Source organism: Plectrocnemia conspersa, unplaced genomic scaffold (assembly GCF_051122295.1).
Source record: "Plectrocnemia conspersa isolate PC_06_02 unplaced genomic scaffold, ASM5112229v1 ptg000013l, whole genome shotgun sequence".
In the NCBI taxonomy this organism is placed as follows: domain Eukaryota; kingdom Metazoa; phylum Arthropoda; class Insecta; order Trichoptera; family Polycentropodidae; genus Plectrocnemia; species Plectrocnemia conspersa.
In genome coordinates, this window is record NW_028277177.1 from 27,680,746 (window position 1) to 27,706,187 (window position 25,442).

The window sequence follows — 25,442 nt, forward strand, 5'->3', positions numbered from 1 at the left end:
GGTCGATATTAGATTTTCGAATCAATTCTCCATAGAAAATAAGTAAATGTCGATTACGCAGTTTAACCAAGTAAGAATATTTGTGTTGTAGCGAATGCTAGTGAGAGAAAAGTATAACCAGACGGTCATTAAAAAATATGATTGTATGTTTAATGTCTCGCTTTTTATAATGTAACCAATACAGTGCAGAATATTCCTAAATAATATAACTCTATTTTATATTAGTAGCATTTATTGCTTTTTATGAACTAATAAAACAGAAAAAAATATAAATATAGATTAAAACACTGTAAGTAAACTGATAATAATAAATATTTTTAATTTTGTTGTTTATTTCTAAGAAAAAATATTTTAATATTTAAATCCGTTTTTACTAAGACCGTAAATATATAATATAACATGAATAAATATTAATAATGTAAGTTTATATTTTTATTTTTTGTATTTTATATTTAAATATAATATTATGTCTGTAGCGCCCTTTAACCCTTTGCACTCGTATTTATTTTTGTTTGGGATAGTGCCAGCTCGTATTTAATTTCAGGATATTTTGGAAGTAAAAATGAAATAAAACATGTTTTAATTAATCTTTTTACAAAATATTTTTTTTAAATATTTACTTGGCGCACCAAACCAATTGTCATATTATTTAAGATTATAATCAGTTTCGTATTCATTATTTGCATCAAATATTGGCATAATCCATATTATTTTAAGTGGTTAGATATCATTCCTACTACTATTACTTACACAGTAATAATATCACGGTTAATTTCAAATCAATTTTTATATTGTCATTCGTAATTGTATGGATAATTTCTAAGAGGAAGTCAATATATGTATTTATAAATAATTAAAACACAGATTACTAATTCTGTTTTACATAATTTAGTAATTTACTAGCTCGAAAATACATGAAATGTGTAGAGATTAATATTTTTATTTGAGTTGCCGCTAAAAATTTCGATATCCAGCGAGCGAAATAGCGAGATTTGCGACATCTCGCTCTTTTTTTCGTCTTACTAAATTTTATAATCTTTTTATTTCATAGCAGACACACAATAATAAGTAACAATTATGCACAATTAGAGCATATGATCCCGTTTCATCCCATATCATAAAAATATAGACACCATTTGAAGGAAAAAATCAGTTTAAGAGCAATAATTGACAACGTAAAACTGTCAAGTATCGCGCCATGCAGTCTTAGCACCGCATAAAACGTCCATGTTCCGATGAAAAATTTTACAATAAACTTACACTCGTAAATTTAAGATTATTGACTTATTTGCATAAGTTAAGAATTTAATATTACTGAAATTTTGTTAACAGAAGTTTTTATACCAATAAAAAATTTAAATTGCCAAAATTTGCCTGAACATTAAGTAAAAAAAAAAAATAAATGCATTCAAAGTTTTGTTGACGTCGACACATTGTCAACTTACGAGCACAAATGGTTAACATGGCTACATAAAAAAAAAACATTAAAAAACGGAACATGAACATCGTGAATTTAAAATGAATGGACTGTAACTTTCGCTTATATCTCAAATATAGATGTTCTCCCGATTCGTATAATCTTCTTCTTCTACATAAATAAAAAGTAATGTATGTACTTTATAGACTCAAAAACTACTGAACGTATTTCACTGAAAATTTCAGTGTATTCTTAATAGTGCTAAGAGTGCTTAGAGAGTAGTTTGAATAAAATTCGACTGGTAACAATCTTGTTTTTATAATGTTGTCTGACTCAAACGCGCTCGCGATATGACGTCATACATGTCACACCGCAGCCGTTGCATTTTTCTTTGTAACCCATGAATTAAATTTTAGATGCTTGCCGATGTTCTTTAATTTTGACGTCATATCATGATGTTACATCGCTGCCGTCGTATTTTTTGGTTTAAATATATCTTAATTTAGTATTAAATACTTGCATCCTGTCAAGTACAACTCATAGATTAAGTTTTAGATGCTCGTTGCTGATCTAATTATTATTTAAATGTATCTCAAATTCCTGGTATAATGACATCATACACTTTCGTCTTCACGTAGGTCAAACCCGTGTAAAATATGTATAAATACGGTGTAATAAATTTAATAAAACATTCAGGCGAAGCTAAGCTCTGATTTCAAAATTATATTTCATGAAATAATATATTTTTTTGATATTCAATTGTTAAATATTAATTGTATTAATTGTTGTTGTTGTTGCATAGCAACGACAACATATTGGTCGTCGCACAAATATTAATTGCAATGGATCGAACATTGCAAGCTTTACGCGGAAACGAACAGCCATTCGGTGATATGCTAACAATATTAGCAAGTAATTTTCGTCGGACATTACCTGTGATACCACGTTCAACACCAGCTGATGAACTGAATGCGTGTTTAAAAGCATCAAATTTGTGGAGACACGTTAATAAATTTACATTGACGTCACTCATTCGTGTTCAATTGAAAAACGTTTTGCAAAACAATTATTGGATATTAGAAATGGCAAATTTACGATTGATGTTCCTATCATTCGTATTCAGATTGGCAGTTAATAAATTGTTAAAAAATGTCATCGAAGCAACAATTTTAACTGGCAAATTCAAAGAAGATGTGCTGCTACAACTAAAACGAATGAATCAATAGATATGCCATTCCTATTCAAATGATTGCAGCTCTCAATTAAACTGGCTTTTGCAATTACGATAAACAAATCGCAAGGGCAAGCTTTACAAGTATGTGGTTTGAATTTGGAGAAGCCAAATGGAATCACCAAAACCATCCTATATCCCAGAACATTGCAATGATCTTCAAGGTAAATGATTCATTAATTTTAATTTATTTAATTAAAATAAAATTAATATATTAAATTGATATTGAACATTTTATTGTTTTCGTAAAATATCCAGATGGTGCTAAAGTTAAAAAAGAAGAAAAAAAACATAGCAAAAGCAAAACAGCAATGAAGCAGAAAAAAGGAATTATTAAGGAATATGTAAATGAATTGATATCGAACTTCAATTGTATTTATTTAATTCATATACATAAATAATCAAATTTAGCAAAAGCGAAGTATTGGCTAGTTTCTAAATAAAAAGGACACATAACAAAGAATTAAATTTGTAAAGACACTACACATCAAACCACGGCTCATTTGATAATGCATATGCTATCAGTGACACAAGAAAGAAACAGTTGGAGAACTTCAAAAAAGTGTTGAAAAATCAAGCTCTTAAATTAATTATTGGATGCAATCTTCCAATTTTGGAAGCATTATCGTAAGTCAAAAAATCGCTAGGAGGGGAAAACTATTCATAGATGGTGAGTACATAAAAAGTTGCTTTATAAATGTATCTGAGAAACTTTTCGGGATTTCAACAGAGCAGAATTTTTTAAATTAAAGAATTACCATTATCTTATTGAACGGTTAAAATGTCTTCAAATGTTAAATTCCAAAAAGTCGTAGATGTAAAATTGTCTCCTTCTTTATCAATGCTGTAGATGTCTTGCGACATAAAGTACAGCTCAAGTTTCTCTTTTTATCTGCTATATAACATCTGGGAGTGCTAAAGAATAAGTTTTGGGAATATCACCACTTAACCCTTAAAAATCCAAAGGCATGCATGTCATGCCCAAAATGTTTTTAGCATTACAGTCCAAAAGCATCTATGTCTTGTCCAATATATTTTCTATTTTTTGAAGCCATTTTAAAAGACTTGATAATAAAATTTCCAGTATTTTATTACGGTTAAAAGTTTGAGTAATTCCTAAATATTTACCTGGAATTATTAAATTACTATAATTCATCGTAAAACTTGTTAATCCTTCGATGGATTTTGTATATATTCAAGTCATTACTATAATTTTTATATTTATCAATCAATCGGAGTAATGATCTCCTCCTCAATTATGAATAATGATGAAATGGATAGCTCTCGAACTGACTGTATTAACGCAAATAGCGTATAGGTACTTTTACCGACCGTTCTCGTTTGTATCAATGATGTATTCCTTTGTATTGGTATCAGTATTTACTGTCCTTTGTATTTATATCAGCAATGTTTCTTTGTGTAAATCCATTTAAGATGTGCATTTCCGATTGATCCTAATACACCTAAATGTGCTGTCGGCACGTGTGTTTGTATAATTAGTTTTATTATGAGAAAAATATAGTCTCACCTTCAATAAATAGTTACGATTACTATATATATTAATGCTCTTTTTCGTCTAACAATGAATGGAGCATATCCTGATTTTAAACTCATACGAACAGTAAGAATAGTCTTGTCAGATAGTTTGTTAGGAAAGTTCACTAACGACTTGGCATTGTCGTTTGTAATTTACGGTAGTATGAGTCGAGTTTTATGCACTGCAACACGGCTTAATAATGTTCGCCACGTTTGTGACCCAAATAGTCTCGATGAAATAGTTTTTGTGAAAACAAACTTCATTACATAACATTGTGGAAAATTGGACGAAGGGTGGCTGATGCCTCCAGAAAAATAATTGAATTTTAACTTTACGTATGCATATGTGTCTATAGATAAAGTTGGCAAAAATAGAACGCAAAAAGCGTCACATATAAAAGCTTCCTTCATACATGATTAATAATCTTTGGTTCAGCAAAAATTTTCACGCGTCCCGGCTTCAATTTTTGTGAATTATTCACGTCCACATATATGAATATTGAAGTACGTGACCGAAGCCAAATATGATAAAAACGTCTCTTGCCTCTGTACAACGGGAAGATTCAAGGGTCACGTAAAACGAAAGTAAAAACTTATTGCTTGCTGGTGAAATAAAATTACGCAATTGAATATCGTTAAATGTAAACGTAACACGCGAAGGTACTATCATATGCTACGAAATATAATAGGTATTTATGTTTAACCGCCCAAATTATAAATTTACGACGTGTGCTACGAACTAGAGAAATTTTCACGTTATCGCACTATATCGGAAAACTTCTTTCTGACTGAGAATAAACTTTAAGAATTATTATCGAGGGTATATAATAAATATTACTACGTAAACGTAAAATCATACATAAACAGAAAATGCTACAATACCTTAATTTTTTTAAGTGATTTGCATTATTTATATGTAAATAAAATGGCAAGTTAGAATGGATTAGAATTAGCGTTGTTTAAATATATTTTTTTTGTTTAATCTGTTCCGCCATTCTTTCTGATATTCCATTTTATGATATCACTGGTACAGCTTTATCCCTCAGCGTAATTGCGCTCTTCTGAAATACTTGCAAATTAATTTTGTTTTCACTGGTCAGTAGGTGAGTGATTAATTACTTGCCAGCTGACCCAGAGAGAACTGTAATTCGTCCCTGCTCAGCTCACTGAGCACACTATCCAACCTGATGCTTAATTTCAATAACGTATTCATTTAATATATATTACATATATGTACATACATATGTCAATTATATAGAAATCAGAATTAAAGGTACCGTTTAGTTTATTTCTTTTTAATATGTTGTTTCACTTTTTAAGATTTACAAATTAATTGCTATCTTGCTAAAACTTGCTTGTGAACATTTAAAATGTGACCACATCTTTTTGATATAAATATGTTTTGACATTAGCACGTGTTTTTTTTCATTAAAAACAAATATTCAGGCAGAGTTTCCTAAATCAATAAAAGTCTAATTTTACTCAAAAAAATATTAACCTTATTCAAGGTCGTGCATGTCCTTTATGAAAATATCGTTATTGATTTATACTAAAATATGGACTTTATGTTCAATAAATTGTTAAACTATTATTTATAAGATATGGTTTAAGAGTGAGAATTTAAAACTAAAAAGAGGCTGCTATCCCGGTCTTTTACAGGTCGTCTCAGTCGATACTAGGTGTAGCTCCGCTTGGTGCGAGTTGAGCTGAAGTCTCGCTTGTTCTGAGTTGGTAGCGAAGTGATTAATACGCCTTATTCTAACCATATTGTTAGAATAAGTCCTTCGCCCTTTCTATTCTCGATCATTTAGCCAATGTAATAATTCGTAGCGGGAACAGATTATTTGCTATTGTACTGAATATCTAGTTAGGTTTGGTTAGGTTAGGTTAGGTTAGGTTAAAAATACAGATTCATTGGATTTAATTCAAGTTGATTGCTACATTGAGCTCCGTAGCTAAAAATTCAACAATCTAAATGTTAACCATATTTTTAAATATATTAATAAAAAAAAATTGTTGGGATTTTTAAAATTTATTTATTAAAATTAGGACCATCATGACCTGACAGGATAATCTAATGTAGTGGCGTAGCTATGGGGAGGGGGGGGGGTGGAGGGAGCGGGCCGCCCCGGGTGGCACTTGCTTGGGAGCGGCATATTCGCGATGGGATCGCGGGGGGGCGGCAATTCTACGCCACTGACCTAATGCGTCAGGATTGGCAAAAAAAATATGTCGGGTATTATTTATGTCTGAAATAATCAGTGTCCGCAAAATCCTTGTCTGGAATATAGTGTCCAGAAAATTCCTCTCCGTAAAATTCGTATCTGAAATAATCCTGTCCAGAAAAATCCGAGCATCTTTCTATTTTTTTGTCTAATTGACTATTTGGCTATGTCATCAAAGATATTTGCCACCAATCTTTTTTGTTGTTGCTATAATACGGCTTCAGTGCCCTTGTTTTTAAATGCTAAAGTGCCGTTAATGGACGTCCGATCGGATACTCTCGCCGAAAATTCTTAATAAATTTATAAGTAATATGATCTTTTCAGTGAGATTTTTGCCACTAATTTCAACGCAACAATTATGAGTGGTCCTGACATAGCCTTGCATTCGAAATAATTTAGAAAAAAAAAATTCCGTAATAACTTACAATCTGAAAAACATTATTTAGCGACTTCATTCCCAATAGAGACTATAAAACCTTTTAATCGATTGCCATTAAAAACTCCTTAAGCATTTTGAACTCGTATCTCAACTGTTCATACTTTCAAATCACGTAATAGTTCTTCATAAACTGTGTAAGGACCCTACTTTCAGTTACCGCCCTATATATCTACTTTCAATCGTGAATAAAATATACAAAAAAAATAATTCATATATTTCTATCATGCTGGACAAGCCAAAATATACAATAAGTTATTTATATTTAGTAATATTAGGTAAACTAATACTAGTTTTAGAATCGTAGAATATTTTAAATTAAAATAATTAGATCTGTAGAATACAAAGTTTCATTTTAGGAAGCTTTTTATTTATAATATTAATGAACGACTTCGCTTCGATTCGTTTTTATATTCCTATAAAAATTCCCATCGAGCAATATATATATTTATATATATTTTATTATATAAAGCTACAATAACTAAAATCTATTCCATTTTATTAATGCTTTTGCGTAACGACTATTTTTAAGCATTTTATTGACGTTTTTGCGTCTCTTTTGTATTTTTATAGCATTTAATTGACAATTTATCCGCTTGAATCTCTAATCGTCACGTTTGTTGGCATAACGAATAATCTTGTTTTGCAAGTAGTAAATACTTATAGCAATTAAATTCATGCGCTCTAAAGGGATACTTAGTGATTCCGATAAATTCATGTCAAATGCTCTTTGTTATTATACCCACGTCAAAAGTCAGTGATATGAACAGAATACAAAAAATACTTAAATATTATAATTTTTTATTTAATGTACGAAGGTGTTTCTTTATTCCATTGAGGAAACCAGCTACATAGTTATTTTTGCGTATTGTCCTAGGAATATTACAATATAAATTCACACCAACGTACAATATTCCCCTGACCATACTCGCTTTCTTATACCTATCTACATTTCAACTATATTTCTTTCTAGTGTTTATTTATTATTTATTACTTATTAAAATACTATAGTAACATATTATTTTCTAACTTATATATAAATACTAAAATATTCATCATCAATATTTCTTGAATATCCAATCATTCCAATCTTTCAATCATACTTCTATAACTAGTAAATCTATTTTCATTTAAACCTACTCTCATTTCCCTATTTAGTAATTTTTGCAACATCGTCTTATCTAATTTATTAAGCGTATATAATATTGTTGCATAATAATTGAAGTTGGGCAATATAATACTATTGAAGATTATTACGTATTTTTTTGATTATGTAATTACAATGTACCATAAAATTTATATTTTTATCTACAAAAACACCAGAATTTTATATTATTTCTATAACAGAGTAATTTAAAACTATATTTCTATTATTATCTAACATATCTATTTATTATACTTATTTCAAATTATCTACAAATTATTTAATATTAACACTTATACATGAAATTAAAATGACGTCTGCAAACATTTTTATATTATTAATTTACAATCTCTTCTGTAATGTAATATGTATTTTTTTGCTATCATACGATAATCTTTATATTTATTTTCATCAATCTCCATATTGTCGTTTTTCTGATTAGGATTAATTAATTTTTTATTGTTTTCCACATATTATTTGGGGAATTTTAAATTTTATCTATCGACTTTGCATACCATTTTTTAGCTTTTTTTAATACTTTGATTGCCATATTTCTAAATTGTTTATGAATTTTCTATTTTCATCAACAACTTTTTTAGTTTTTATTTTTTAAAACATTTTTAATATCATGATTAAACCACGGTATTTATATTAAATCCATTTCGGCTTTAAAATTACATTGACTTTTTATTTTATTTATTTTATAATATTTTTTTGTAATAATCATCACATGTTTTCCTAGATTTTCCTAATCTTTGGCTGAATATCGTAATGAATAATTATAATAAAATCTAGTTAAATCGTGAATAGAGATATATATATTTATTACAACAATTGTTCAAAAGACAAAGACGCATATAGGAGTACCACGATTGGAAAGAGATAATAAAATAAGTTAACTTCAAGTTTCTCGTGTAAAATATGTGACTGTGGCAACACGTTAATTTATTATGACCATTTATTATTTTTATTTCCGGCCATCTATTATTTTTATTCTGACAATTATTATTTTTATTTTGACCGTTTATTATTTTTATTCTGACCGTATTTAATTTTTATTTTGACCCACAGTGGATTTAAATTCTGACCATTTAATTTTACGCGGTTTTAAATTGATAAAATAGACGTCACTGATTTACAGACTTTGATTTCAGTCTGGTGTTTCACCACATACTCAGTAGTTGTTGACTGTGTATTATCCTACTTGTAAACCACTATGCTAAAACCTGTAATGTTGCAACGGAAGATGTATGACAATAAAGTCGATTCAATTTTATTTTTTATGATACAAAAATATTCGAGCAGTACAGTTAACTTATTATGATTACATTAGATCAGGGCTTCTTAAACTTATTTCATTTACGACCGCATTTATGATTGTAAGTTTCTTCACGACCCCAGATAAATATAAAATAAAGATATATAAATATTTTGTGCTGATTTATTGATTAGGTAACAATATACATACATATGAAAAAAAATAGTTTTAAAATTTGCTTAGCAACATACAAAAATATAAAATTAAAAATTGCCCAAAAGGTTGTAAAATTGTATTTATTATAGTTACAAAAATTATATGCCCTATTTTTTTTTATCAAAACGGCATTTTTTGCAATAAATAATTAAAAGAGAATATTAAGCAAAATATATCGTCGCTGGTATATATTAAATCTTGGTGCAATATTTGACACTGCTGGACGTAATATCTCTGCAACATTTTTTAGCAATATTGGGATTTAATATGTATTAAAGCTGAAAAAGTAATTTCACATAAATATGTGGTGTTGAATGGCAGAAGAACGCTTAACAGCTTAACGACCGGTATTTATTTGCCGAACTTTGCTTGGTGGCCGGGCGATCTCACGGAAAAATGGCAAGCAATTATCTTTTTCAGTAAATTCCCTATAACTTGTAAACCAATTAAGATATTGTATTCAAATTTAATATGTAGCTTCCTTATGATTTTTCGCATAAATACCTGTCAAGTACGTCATTTAATCAGTGTTTCTAAACCTGTGGGTCCAATTTGTTTGAAATAATAGTTTCGAAAACAAATTTATATCATTGGCAAACATCTTACAAATACAAAGTAAGTGAGACTCTTCAATAGATTGGTATTAATTACCTGATTTTTTATCACTTTTAAAATTTAAAAATAAAAATTTTGATTTGTTATTTCTGGGCCACCAGGTCTAACCATTTGTATGCCCATACGCACGAAATGAATTTACGGTACACTTCACTAAAAATATTTTGCTTATTGCACTTAAATAAATTAAAAGTAACATGTATGCTTTCAATATATTTTATATTCATCATTTTCATTCTTTCCATAATAATAATTTGGTATTATATAGGTGATATAAACAAAAAACCAAACATAAATTCTCAGAACAGTTTCTTTCTAATTATATTGTATGCTTTGAGCGAAGGCCAACACCCATTTCTAAAAGGTTCATTGTTGACAATTTACTACCTGCACTTGCGATAGATAGATTGGCTCTAATCTTAGGAAAGATATTTTCTACTTAATTTTGTATTGGTTATTTACATGAAACACAAGTGAGATCAGCCCACAATATTCGCATACACTACAAGGTGTTTAGCAATTCACAAAAATATTATGATAATATTTTATTTAGGAAATTATTATTAAAAAAAATAGTTTACGATTTTATCTAATGTTATTGTTAATTTATTATTCTTAATCTTATAACAGATCTAAGCATTATATTTTTTACCAGCTTAACGCCCGGTGTTTTTTGCCGAACTTTCTTTGGTGGCCGGGAGATTTCGCGGAATAATAGCAAAAAATCACATTTTTTAGTAAATTCCCTATAAACCAAATAATATATTTTATTGAAATTTAATTTGTAGCTTCTTTATGATTTTTTGCATAAATATACTGTAATTACGTCATTTAACCAGTGTTTCTAAATCTGTGGGCCGCATAATTAAGTGATATAACGAAAAAAAACTTGTTTACAAATATAATATTAAATATTTACTATAAATTACAATCAATATTATTCTAAAAGGGTAAATTGCCACTACCTGTCCCGTCTTATCAGCTTACCTTGTGCATACCTTTTAAGAATTCATCTATTAGGGTATATGAAACTTTTTTTATTGTGGAATTCCCAAATTCGGGAATTCCACACAGATAAAAAAATGCATTTTATAATCGAAGTAATGCAGTATATTTAGTGTCTTCTAAACTATCGGTCGAAACGTATCGCGAAAATTGCTCTTCTCTCTGTGATCTTTTGTGATTGTGATTTTGATTTAAAAATTTTATTTTCAATCACAGCAAAATGGACGGAAGAAATTAAACCTTTTTGGAAAATTTTGATGACGCGTTGTCCAACGCCCCCAGTGATTGTGAACATAGTGATGTGTGCGAAAGTAATTTTAATTCAAGTGTACGTGAACATAGACCGCGTGTGACAAATTTGCACTCATCCAGTTCATTTTTTTCATAATGACAAATGTTTTTACACGTATCACTCAGTGTAATTATGAAAATAAATGTGTTCGAAACGGTTGTACGCAGAAAATGGACGCCAAAAAATTTAGTGAGTGCAAATTATTATTTATTATAAATGGATATTTTTTATAAATCGTTTATACAAAAAATTTTAGAAGCATTTAAATATACATGTTATTAATTTAATTGTCACATTTTTATGCTAATGTGGTGTTCAAAAAAAAATCGTGCACTAATCAACGTTGTCAAATTTCAAAAATTTCTTTAATGATTATTTAACTATTTTTGTAAATACGCAATTCTCTGTTTTTATTATTATTAACTAACTTTTACTATAAATTATCACTTATTAATAACAACAACAATAAATAAAAATATAATATTCCACAATGCAAAAAATATGGTCACTGTAAGTGGGAGCGGCTTGGAGAACCGTTACCAAACAACACACTAGCCCAAAAATATTAGAATATAACAAACTAAAATAGGCGACGACTCGTTGCATTGCGACGCAGTGGGATAAAATGACTCTTTTTACGAAAAATTAAAGTAAAATATAATTTATATTATATTTTATATTAGGTAGAAATAGTATACTACCATCTCGCATTATAATATAGGGGTAAACTGTATTGTATCATAGTGTATTTTTAATAAAAGAAGACGCATAACGCAGGACGCATGGGTGAGTCCTCGGCCGCTACAGAAGGTACTCGGTCGTTAAGCTGTTAATACCATATCATAGATTGTGGGAAATTCAGTTCTAGTTCTGATCCAGAATTCAGTCAAGAGCTTTTTTGAAAAATCTAGTTTCAAGTTTGAGTCGCTCGAAAGCTCAGCAAATTCCTCTTGAGCTTTATATGGCAGGTGATTAATCTCACTCAAGTCAATCAAAAATCGTTTTTGAATCCAAGATAACTTTTTCAAATCAATATTTGATGTAAAATATTTATGAAACTGTTTCTAGCGCTTTTAAGTGACCTATGATAATTTTTGCGATAAAAGTTTTACAATGATTTTTCTCGATTATAAAATTGTCGTTACTGGAAAACATTTCGAACGAATCATTTTCTACCCTACTTTTTCAAATGTTGATCTTTTTAATAAAATTTCATTCAAAATAAATATATCGTAATTGATTCCTTGAAGAGACAAGTTGAGATCGTTTTACTTCTCAAAAATATCTGACAGATAACGCAGCTTGGATAGCCATAGGTCATTTTGAAAAAAAACAGCAGGATCACATTTTTTGTTCAGTTAAAAATATTTCGATTTCGTCCTTTAATAACAATAATCTTCTTAATCTTTGATCTTTTGATATCAATTTTACATCTGCATGTAATAATAAATTTGTATAGTGGGAATCCGTATCCTTACAGAGATTTGAAAATAAGGGCATGGCTCTTAATGAAATTTATAATCTTAACAGATCTGAAGCACATCGTTCAATTCTGGTGCTATTTTTTTTGGCTTCCAGATGATTAAGGCAGTGAGTAAAAGTTATATGATCAAAATAAGCAGCTTGAAAAAAATATTTAAAACATTTAATTTAAATATTTTACATTAAAATCTCGCGACCCCATTCGGGGTCGTGACACATAGCTTAAGAAGCCCTGCACTAGATTAATACTTAATAAATTGAATTATTTGATAAAAATATAATACATTTTTCATGGGTAATAAATATTAACTTTTGACGAATTAATACTACATTTAAGAAATAAAAATCCTATAGTATCATAAAATATCATTCATATGTAGAACGAAAACTGTAAAAAAGAATATATTGTAATATATTCCATAGTCAGTTAATATGTCATCTGGTAACATCTGGGACAGATGACAGTACTTTGTTGGAGAAAATAATAAAGCGATTTATGGACCATCCTGTATGATTATATGCCCCAAAAATAAAAGGCAAATTTAATACGCTCATATGTAACTTTTAAAAATGTCATATAAATGTCGTACATTGACACTAAAGCCATTTTCGGTCACAACTTTCCCGTCCCTTTGTCCCTATTTGGTCCCATGATCAATAACCATGATTTATTCTTTTTCACACACACACAACGAGCGCTGAATAGTTTTCTCTGAAAATAAAATTGCGAAATCTCAGCAGAACCACCCTTTGTCACACCACCGACCGCGAGGTTGTCTTCCACCCTCGGGGTCGGAAATACCCCATGGCGTAGTGTCGCCGTCTCGTCGGAGATTTTCCATGCGAAATCAACGCGAGCTCCCTAATGGTTACACATGCCGCTTCAATTACTTTCCGACGTGCACTGTCTGCTGTTTAATGCTTTAATCGATTCTGCCTCTATTTGCCTGTGGCCTGTAGCGCTTGTCTGCGCTGAAAAATCGAAGATAAACAAATCCAACGGTGTAGTTCTGCTTTGCGCTACTACCGGGTGTCCCAAAAGGTTTTTGAATTCGAAAATATCCACAGATGAAAAATAATATTTTATCATATTAGAATTGGATTTTAACACTATTTTATAATGCATCTATCTAAGCTTAAAATTATTGATGATGCTGTAATATATTGGTTCAACTTTATAACAATCATATAATTGAAAAGTTGATCATAAACCAGCGTTTCTTAATTAAATTTTATACTATGTATAACATAAGCTTTTGATTGTTCTATATTAAAAAGCAGGGACGTCCTGTGTGTATAGGCAAATAGGCAGTTGCCTAGGAGTGGCAAATATGATATCATAGAACATGTTTTGAAAATGGCAAAATATTTTTAACACGCGAATTAAGTTTACAGTATATTTCATTAAATGACATGCTACTTTCTAGCCAAATTTAAGGGGAGAAGTAAAAGCCCTCACCTGCCCCTCTCCCCTAAATTACTTCCCTGTTTAGAATTTACAGCAAAAGCTAGAAAATCGCAGTGGCAACATTCATTTTATGACTTGATTGAAGCAAATTTAAACCGAATTTTGACCAATAGAAGGGCGCAAAAAACAATTATCCCTTCTCAGAAGTCAAAAATCCACGTCAAAAGCAATAAAATCGTGCCGTCGCCGTCGCAGTGGGAACGCTCGTTACCGAGCGTTCCCACTGCGACGGCGACGACACGATTTTATTGCTTTTGACGTGAATTTTTGACTTCTGAGAAGTGATAACTGTTTTTGCGCCCTCCTATTGACCAAAATTCGATTTGAATATACTTTAATCAGCCTTTTTATATCAGAAGTCCATTGAAATATCGGTTAAGATAGCCATCATATTTTTAAAACATAGTGTAATATCGAAATACAGACAAACTATGGAGCAATATGTGAGATGCAGTGTCTGTCTGTACTTATTCTTCCGCTTATTTCCCCCCGAAAGATGTTTTAGGTGAGTTTGTATTTTGGACTAATGAAAATTCTGAAACTATAATTACTTTAAGAACTTTCATTAGGTTAGGTTTGGGTTTGAACAGTAAATGAACGTTTCGCAACTGTCAAATTGAGCTTCATAGCTATTTTAGAGCAGCATATCAGTTAAATTATATGTTCGCTATCTACTGGTGAAAACGTATTTAGACTTTACTAGTGAAAATATAACTTTATGTCAAAAAACTACAGTCTCTCGCTTTGAATAATGATATTTATTGTGAAAGTACTACCTAGTAAGTGGGTGCTTTTGAAGGCAATGTTTCGCTCCTTTTGATTATTGTACATATGTATAAAAAGGGCTGAAGGAACTGATACCTAAAATACATTGGTGCATACATCTTAAAGAACTGTAGCTTAGTTCAGATTTATTATTTAAGGTCGAATTTTATTTTTTTGTAAATATATTCTTGATATGATTTTTTCCAGAGTCGGGCCCCGAGAATTTGTCCCATCTCCCCCCCCCCCTCGGCAGGCTAGCACTCACCAAAACGCCATGAACTATTAATTTAAAAAAAAAATAACTAATCGAATCAGTAGCTAGCCGGGCGACAATTTCAGAGAGTGATTTTTTTTAACGTAATTTGAAAATGATGGTTGACTTATTTTGTTTCTCTTTGAACTTTTTGAGCATACTATATCGGTCGATTCCATAGTTTTTTTGTCGATAAGAATTTGATTCTTCTAAATATCGTGTTTAGATTATGATCATGATTAAATAAATAGCTCTTGAACTGGCTGTGTTAACGCAAATAGAGTATAGGTGTCAATGACTCATCGGATTCAGGCCATAAAGTATTTTGAATTTATGGATATGTATAATCAATAAAAAAATTAGTGAATGATGTAAGACTTGACGCAAGACTATATTTGTCGGTATGGATTGTCGTGGGTTTTTATAACATACTCTTGATGCTTCCCATCCCAAGGGTTAGCATGCGCTGCCTGCCCCTGCGGCATAGTATTTACGCCACTGATCCAATTACAAGAAGGCCGACTACGATGTCATGAATACACATGCTATTTTTATTAGAGCGTTTGCGATATATTCTTTCTATATTTATTATTCATGGCAGGTACTTTGACATAATCTACAAAAAGTTTTCTCACGGTAGTGTGCCATTTTAATATAAAATCCATTTTTTAAGTTTTAAACGTTGAAAACACATAAGGATTCTAAATTCCAATATTGCCATTATATTGATATAGTTTACTTAACTTATAAATCATTAATTGCAAATCATATAATAAATAACAAAACTGAGTTTTATGGGTGCGTCTTGTATAATGCCTTCGTTTAGTTTGAATGAAAATAAAGCTATACTCTTAATGGACAACTTAATTGGCTTTTCGTTACAGTGTTCAATTACTTACTTGTTTTGCATTATTAATTAGGGTCAAGATCGTCTTACATAATAAACACTGTGAGTCAGGTTTAACGAACCCGAACGCTCGATGTTTTCCGAAATATGGTATATTTTAGTAGAATGTACATATGTAGTCTATATCTGAAAATGTAATCGGAGTCGCGTTCCAGTTTACTTAAATAGTTTTCGATCTCGCCATGAGTTTTATGAAGTACACATAAAATTATATGTATAAAATAAAGATCCTTAAGATTTTAAATTTTTATATATAAAGTTTTTTCCTATATAAAGGCTTCAATATTTATTTATTTATTTATTTATTAAAATTATAACCATCGTGACCTGACAGGCAAACCCAATGCGTCACGATAGTCAAAAGTACAAATACATCATAATACATACAAATATAAACAAGACAAAACAACAGACGCAAATCACCTCAACAGGTGTGCATTGTCCCATACGAACTGAACCAAAACTCCATATGTGCAAGAGAAAATGTCAATATTTCTATGGACAGAATTGAGCAGATAAATAGCCTTGGCCAGAGAAGAGTTGGCAAGTGCTCCAGTTCTAGACTTAACAGGCAAGAATAGTGGACGCGACCGAGAACTATAACCACCTTCAGGAGCCCACATTTGAAGCTGCTCGAGCACTGAAGGATTGTCTACGATGCCCTTGAGCAATTTCCAGAAGTGTTTAATTACATAAACACTTCTGCGAGTCGACAAAGAAACGTATCCCAGGGCTCCCAAAATAAAAGCACTGGGAAACAAGAACGGATAATACCCGTATTCCTTCAAGTATAAATATCGAAGAAATTTACGTTGTACTTTTTCCAGCTTCAATTCATTACATTGATTCATTACGCCTGGGATCCAAATGACGGAGCTAGTTTCTAGCATGCTGCGGACTAGAGTATCATAAAGAGTGCGCAATACTAAAGTATTCCTGAAGTAGCGCGCATTTCTCAATATAAAACCGAGCATTTTTAAGGATTTGCTATGAGTCTCTGCAATGTGCTGGCTAAATTTCCAACGTTCTTCGAAAGTCACTCCTAAATCCTTAGTTGAAAAAAACCATTCCAGATAATATCCGCCTAGATGGTATGAATATTTTGCTGGCGTTAACGACCTTGAAAATGAAATTGTGTGGCATTTCTTTACACTGAAAGGCAATTGGTTATAGCAAGCCCATTTCCATATAGAGTTGAGATCCTCCTGTAGGTCGAGGGAATCAGAAATCGAATGCATTTTCTTGTAAATTTTCAAGTCATCTGCATATAATAAAAAATCTGAATGCTCTATTGCTGTTTCTATGTCATTAATGAACAATAAAAACAACAATGGACCCAAATTGGATCCTTGAGGTACTCCATATAATATCAAAGATCAATAAAAAATATATCATATTATTTTATAACCAAAATAAAAATGAAATGGACGATATCACCCCTTGCGCGTGAGACTAAGCTTGCGACTTGCAAAGTACAAGTTCTCATTCATTCTCGTCAGCGTCAGTGTTGTACCGATCAGATATTTATATGCAATAGAAGCGTTGCCAAATCGTCAGCTGAATTCTTCATCTTGAGACACATGAGAGTTCAGCCGAATTCGCTCCAAACGGAGCTATACCGAGTAACGACTGAGACGATACATTAAAGCAGAGGAAGCAGCCACTTTCCACTTTACGTCAGACCGGATATAAAGTCCGTAATCCGATCTTCAAAGAAGACTTGGAGAATCCTTATTCTACCCTCCCCCCCCCCATAAATAATATGTACTGGTGAATATTTTTTTCTATATGTACAAAAAATTAAGATTTTTTTTCTAGTGGCACACAAGCCGTTGTGCTTGGCCTACTTGAATACCAACGTATTCAATTTAACCTGGGAGAGAAATCTGCGTAGAGGGTTTCCCGTTGCCTGTTACACCAGATTTTTGTTGATAGGATTTTAGGGAAGGAAATATGTATGTAAAGGAATAGAGACATCTCTTATACACAATTGCTATTATTTTTTTTAAAATAATTGCTAAAAAAAAATTGTTATTACTATTTTTGGTAGCGATCAGATATTTTATTTCCAGCGCATAATTATTTATTTTGACTCAATTTAATCATAACAGATACAATAAAATTGTCAATAAAAAATAAAAAAGTCTGAAAAAACGTTTTTTGGGGCCTATTTATATATTTATTAATTATTTTTTATTATGGCAAAAACTTGGCTGCACTTTGGTAACACTGACGTGACGTGGCGAAGGGCAGCATTATATTTTTGTAGACCTCGACGGAAAGACAACGGCCGGTGGTGCCTCATCCACCGTTCTTTCGCATATATTATCATGTGACATAATTTATGACTTATTATAAACTTTTTAATAAAAATACTACTTTGGCGGCTATTGCCACCCGTTACCATCCATCCGCAGGGTTTTTTTAATTTTATTTATATAAATACATAGACAATTTATCATGAAGCTTTTAAAAAATAAACGGTTTTATATACTAGACTTTGTATATTTGACATAAAAATATAGATTTCTATACATTATTAAATAATAAAAGGTAGATTTTTACAATATATATATTAAAATAAAATACAATTTATTATAATTTAAAATTTCTATAATATAATAATATACAGGAAAGCCGCATTAGTTGCAATAAAAAAGGCCGAATTCAAGAAATTTTAATTAATGATCTCAAAATCAGTGGCGGAAATTTTAGTCCCCCGCAAAAAATATTACATCGGCCCTCTACAAATCTGGATTATTTAATTTCTTATTATAAATATTTTCTATTAGATTGCTATCAATAGAAACAGTTATGTTTTTTTCCTGTAATAAATTTCTTCCAAGTGGTTACTCAACACTACTAAGCTGCAGATAAAGTTAAAATCTTTTAGTTTCTTTATGTTTCTTTTCCTTTATATTTATGTTAACTTCATACTATTGAAGATTATAATGTTAATACTTGGCTTAAGTTCCATTCTGTTGTGGCTTATTAGTAATTTTATTTATGATAATTAATATGCAAGAAGGTTTTTCCACGGTGGTATTTCATTTTAACAAAGAATCTATTTGTTTTAGATGATTAAAATGATATAGTAGCATAATATTCAGATTCTCACGCCTGTTAATCTTTTTAAACAAAAAGATTTTCATTCGTTATAAGCCTGCCGATTTAATCCCTCCACTGAGGGCTCCAACTGTGAATTGAATGATGGTGTAATTGATGAACCCAGAAAACACAGACATATGTATGTTGTATGTTTCAGTTTAAAACAGTTTGTATCAAATTATTTATTTTTGTCGCAAAAATCTAATTAGAGACAAAAAATAAAATAAATTAATTGAATCAAGTTTAATAAATCGCAGCAGTTTATCGATATATGATATATTAAGTAAAATGTTGCAGGCTATATATGGAGCTGTAATATGAAAATTTTACGAACCAGTGATAGGTTCCGGTTTACTCCATTCCATTCTAAAAACAGTCACGTATATAACATATCAATACAGTAATTTTGTATTGCTAATACATGAAGTATTAATTTAATTTTAGTTTTGATATTTTTGGACACTTTCCAAAAGCACTTATTAAGCGCAATGTTTCCATAAATTCGCTTTATACTAATACACAAACAAATATTTTTATTCCCAGTAATAAAAAATAACAGTATAGAATTTCTGCGTGATTTCTTATAAGACACTTTACCTTTTATTCCGTAAAGATATCTATAAATGCGAGCAAGCCAAATATAATATAGGATCTTAAGGCAACGTACGGGTATAAAATTTATGGCCTGAAACTTTGCTACTAATAATATAAAATGTATATAAAGAGATAAATTCGTCGATATTCAAAGACTTGTATTCAACAAATTTATACTGTATAAAATATCTTCATTAACTAAAGTTATAAATTATCTTATGATGATTGAATATGAAGATAATATATTTTTTACCACTGAGTATAATATTTTATTTCCAAAACACTTTTTCCTCTGCCAATATCAACAGAAAGGTTTCATCTCTTAAAGGCGCGTGCCATTTCCGCACCAAGCTAGATGAAAGTCGATCAAGTTCACGTGGCACGTATGACACAGTCGATAAAATTGAACCACGTGACTCGTGATCCATGAAACGTGCCTCGTCTCTGAAAACACCCATGGGACGTGTTTACTTTGCATTGACATAGATCAATGCCTAGGAAGACTCGGGATGTGTGTTATGAAAAAAGTTTTCTTTACGAGCTCAAGCTTATATACGGCTGTGTTTTTGAGACACTGTTGTACAAAATTCGGTTTTTGAGACCAAAGGGTGTGACTTTGCAGATAAAATAGACGTTGGAAAAGCTGTACGCGTTTTATTTTATTAAGCATCAGTCTTCGCTGGAGTGTCGAGTTGAATTATTGCCGGCCGTGATATGTCATGATTCGATCTTGCAATGACGCTGAACTATCCGCTGATATGGCATGTACTGTGACTCCTTGGCTTGAGTCTGAAGTGTCATCCTCCGTCTTCCTCTCCCTGCCAGATTGCTCTTCTGTGAGCAAGTGGCATATATTTTACATTACTATTTCGAGACAGTTCTGGCGAATCACAGATAAGAATGTTGACGGGCGAATTGCATCGCTTCTTAGATTGATCTATAAAATATTTTTATACCTTAAAAGTGAAACTTTTAGGTGTCAACTTCGGAGATCATTAAAAAAACCGGTAAAAATAACAATATTACTTTTGCGCAAGATAAAACGCATTTTCTATAGCGCATCCTTTTCAAACATAATTTTTCTAATGATGTCTCAGGATGGATGTGCTAGTGAGTGGTTCGTAAAATATTAATGGCTTAGAACCGAGATCTCTTATATTCTTTTGACTTATTTTCGAGACAAGTTGATATATATTTTTATTTGTTCGAAATGCTCGACCTCTAAATTATTTGTGCAGGTAGTTGAAACTCTCACGCAAAAAATTAAGATTTGCGACATAAGATGATAAGATAATTTGGAGCAGATTTGGGAAAGAGAATACGATATGATATTTATAATAATATATCATCAGTGACCGTAGCAACAATACAAACCTGAATCATCAATTGATAATTAACAAATAAATTACTACTGTAACGCAGATTACGATCGGTCGGCATGCAAAGTAATTTTACGTCGGCCAATATTCGACGCTCGCGTGCTTCTAACTACAATAATCCTCTATGCGTAATAAATGATTTTTGTTGCTGAATGGAAGATTGCTCTCAGCTGCTATTTATATTATTTCACGATGTAAACTTTTAATATTATACAAATACATATATACATTATGAACAGAAGCATTGTGATTAAATCAACTTTCAGTTAAATATATATGTAAGTGCTCATTTAGCATAGATTATGCAATAGGAATACTAAATTTGTGCCACCCAATATGCAAATTTATCACACTTCACGGTAGCGACTACGGAAACGGTAATAATCTTAACCCAAGTTTGACTGTGATCTTATCGCCGTTTAACTTTAATCGTGATTAGATCCATCGACAAAAATTTCCACTGAACCTTTTAGCGAAACATTTCACGAAAGGCTTTTACGTTTCTCCAAATCGCCACTATCTGTCCCTTTTGGGTATTCGATTACAAATCCTAACATTAAGTACACTTTCGGCCGACTTGTTGAGAATTTCTGTGTTTAATTTGGTTGAAACTTATTTTTTATTACTATGGCTTTTCCACTGATGTTTTAAAACACGGCCTTTCGGTCTTTGTCGTTTAGGAAAATTGCGATATAATGTTAGATAAACGCAACCTTTACAGTTGTGGAAATAACTATATTAACGTATAAGATCTAATTTATTTAATGTGTGACTAAAATATAATCTATTCAGTGAAATGATGGAAATATATAAACTCTTCTTTCTGACAATATGGAGAAATCAATTTTTTTCCTCCCGCTTTTAACCGATAAGAGTAGCGAAATTAAAATTATCCTTTAATTTTACAACTACTCAATGCTAAACCAGGGCTTATTAAACATTCGTTCCTGATTCGTGTAAGAGCTACTTTTTTCATCCATGAGACAAATAAATAATGCCTGCACTACACTCTCTGGAAGTTGGTCAATGTTGACCAAGGACAGAGAATATAGTGGGTTACTTCGGTCGAGTTCGGTTCTGTCCGCTCTAAAATCTCTCGGAAGTTGTCCGAGGTTACCGAAAACGGGAGATAAAGTGGGTATAATTCAGTTGACTTGGCCAGCTTCGAGTGCTTCTGAACATTGTCGGCAAAAGGACCGAAGTCGGAACTGCCCTTTCGATCGCGAGCGGTGAGATACTTCCCATTTCGCTCTCTCGCGTGTTAAGTGACAACAGTGAGAGAGATAATGCTATGGTTTTTCGCAAACTGAGATAGAACGAGTAGCTTGGTTCAATTTAAGTATGCGCGTAGGCGTCCTATGGTCAACACGCATGACGAGCGCTGCATCGTGGTCACGTGGTCAAGTTATAATACCACATACTTATCGGAGAATTGAACAGACTCTTACTGACATCTTTGAATATTTTAGGGCACCAAAAGGGATTAATTATATATTTGATAGTATATTCTTCTAACAGATATCATTATTATATTTTTTTTCATATAAAATTAAATAATTAGCGATTATTAGTGGTACTTGATTTTTTTTAAAAAATCGTTTCGAATATCCTTATGTATTTTCCTAGATCGGTTTATATAAATGTCACACCATAACGAATTCTTATTTAGAATCGATGGCGATAAATTCTAGGATAGTCACAGATGTGGTGTTCGTATTCTGAAGTATCATTTTGATGCCTTATGACATTTTGAAAAGCCGACAAATTGAATATTTACGACCGAAAGTTTTCACTGATATTGTACTGGTGAGTGCCCACACAAACTTAATAAAATGACAATTTAAAAATTGCGATTATTTGGTACATTTTTCGATCGCGCGCAAATATGCCAGCTGTACATGACAGCAGCCGCCGTCCGGGCGGCATATGAAATTTGTGGCAGTGTGGCCGCTACTCGGAAGTCGGCGACCTCAGCCGACTTCAGTTGAACTTCGGTTCGGACAACTTCCAGAGAGTGTAGATCAAGCATAATAATAATTTTGTGGAATGTAATTATTTTGATTTACAATTAAAATAATAATATTCATACAAAGTGTTAAATATCTTTTTTTTAACTAAATAACTTTTTCAATGTCTTAAAAAACAGGTTTATTTCAGAAATGGTTTAAAAATTCATAGCGACTCTACTAATATAAATATTTTATGTTAGAACATATGATTCTGGTTTTCGCGAAAGGCTTATGATTTAATTAAATCGCTTATTAAATTTTATACCTGCCACGATTTTATAGGAACACTCCTTTCATATATTACCTTCGTGTGAAATTCATATACGAGCGTTAGACGCTTGTAAGAGTAATAAAACTGTAAGTACATAGTATAATAATATACTTAATATCCTAATAAATAAATAAATTATTAAATAAAAATAATTGTACCTCAACAAATACGTAATATTACTAACAAAACTGAACTTTTGCTTTATTATATAATATATTGAAAGTGCCATTACGATATTTAATGCAAAAGTTACCAGAACTTAAACAGATTACGTTGGCGTTTAATAGGTTTTCTGCGGATTTCAGCAGCAAGCTAGAGGGTTCTAAAAATAAATGTAATATCTATATGATATACTTGTAAAGTTATATATAGTATTCGTACTAAACATATTATATATTTTTATATATACATATATATGTATATGTGTAAATATGTGATTATCATATGATACTTATTATATCAGAACTCCATATTCTTCGTAATTGCTTAAAGATATTTGGCGACATGTGACTATTTGTTCTTCTTTGTTATTTAAAATATGTATATAAAGAATATCGCGAAAACTTACAAGAGTCTTGCATAGTTTTCCTTTGAAAATTCGGGTTAAGGTCATCACGCGATGGCCCTTCTGCAAAGGCAAACGACCGTCACGACCCTTTTCCTCCACATTCCGTCGCAGTTTTATTAACTACCCCAATGCGGGTTCTTCGAGTGAAGCATGCGATGCATTATTACCACTTAATTACTGGGAAAGACGGTGTTATACATATTTATAAACTAGATTCTGAGAAAAGGGTCCAGCTTTAATTAAAGTCCTTAACCGTTATACATATTCACATAATGCATAATATACTAGAAGATTTCTTGGAAGGCAATGGATGGAACAATGGCACTTCATTAGTTGGATATTTGAAAGTAGCATTAGCATTTATACCAGCTTTTTTATCTTTATTATCCGATTACTTTGTACCACGATTTGTTTCTTGACTTTCGATTCTTCCGCAATAGAGGTATGTTTATACATATTTAGTATAGAAATCCATTTATACATTTTGCAATTGGTTATTTCCGAAGGTCGTCCCATGCTTCTAAATTCGCACAGATCGTCTGGCAATCACCTGTACGACTTTGAACAAATCGTGACGTCAATGAGACACGCGAATCCTGCGAAAGTCTATCATATTTATATTCTGCCATTTTCCATACAAAGTCGCTAGACATGCACAATAACTACCGGTAGATATATATGGTATGTACATAAAACATGTGTATAAATCAACTTTATGGTATGAATTATCCGAGACCTTAAATCGCTTTAAGCTGGATGATAAAAGTGTCTAATATTTTACATTAATTTTGATGGATGATGTAGCAATTATTTTATAATATCAATAATTTGTCTACATAAATGATCGGGCCATATAATATTTAATGTGATTTGTAGTTCTTAAATCATGATTTCTTGTGAGAAAGAATGGTTTCCATTATTTTTTGTGATAGTCAAGGATTTGTATCCATGGCGTTGAGATGTTTATTGAGTGGTCCAGCGTGATACTCACATTCCATAGATAAATTCCTGAAATGAAACTCGTTCATAGTATACTAAACATATCTTTAAGTCGCTGTAGTTTCACTGCTTCCTTTTTAATGTTAAAAAATAATTTTATTCATGAAAAATGGAAATGATTAGGAATTATAAACGAGACGTCAAAAAGTTTTAATTAACAACTTATACACTTTTATTTTAAAAAGTATTATATTATAAACGTACAAAAATTCATGGGACATTTGTCACAATCGCAAAACGTTTTGTTCCATTGTTTGACCAAAG

At 31.1% G+C, this 25,442-nt stretch overlaps 1 protein-coding gene across 2 annotated transcripts in view; it reads left to right on the plus strand.

The window, feature by feature from the left end:
• The window catches only part of LOC148227750 (uncharacterized), a 32,967-nt gene that overhangs the window by 3,004 nt on the left and 4,521 nt on the right, over positions 1-25,442 (plus strand). The window lies entirely within an intron of this gene.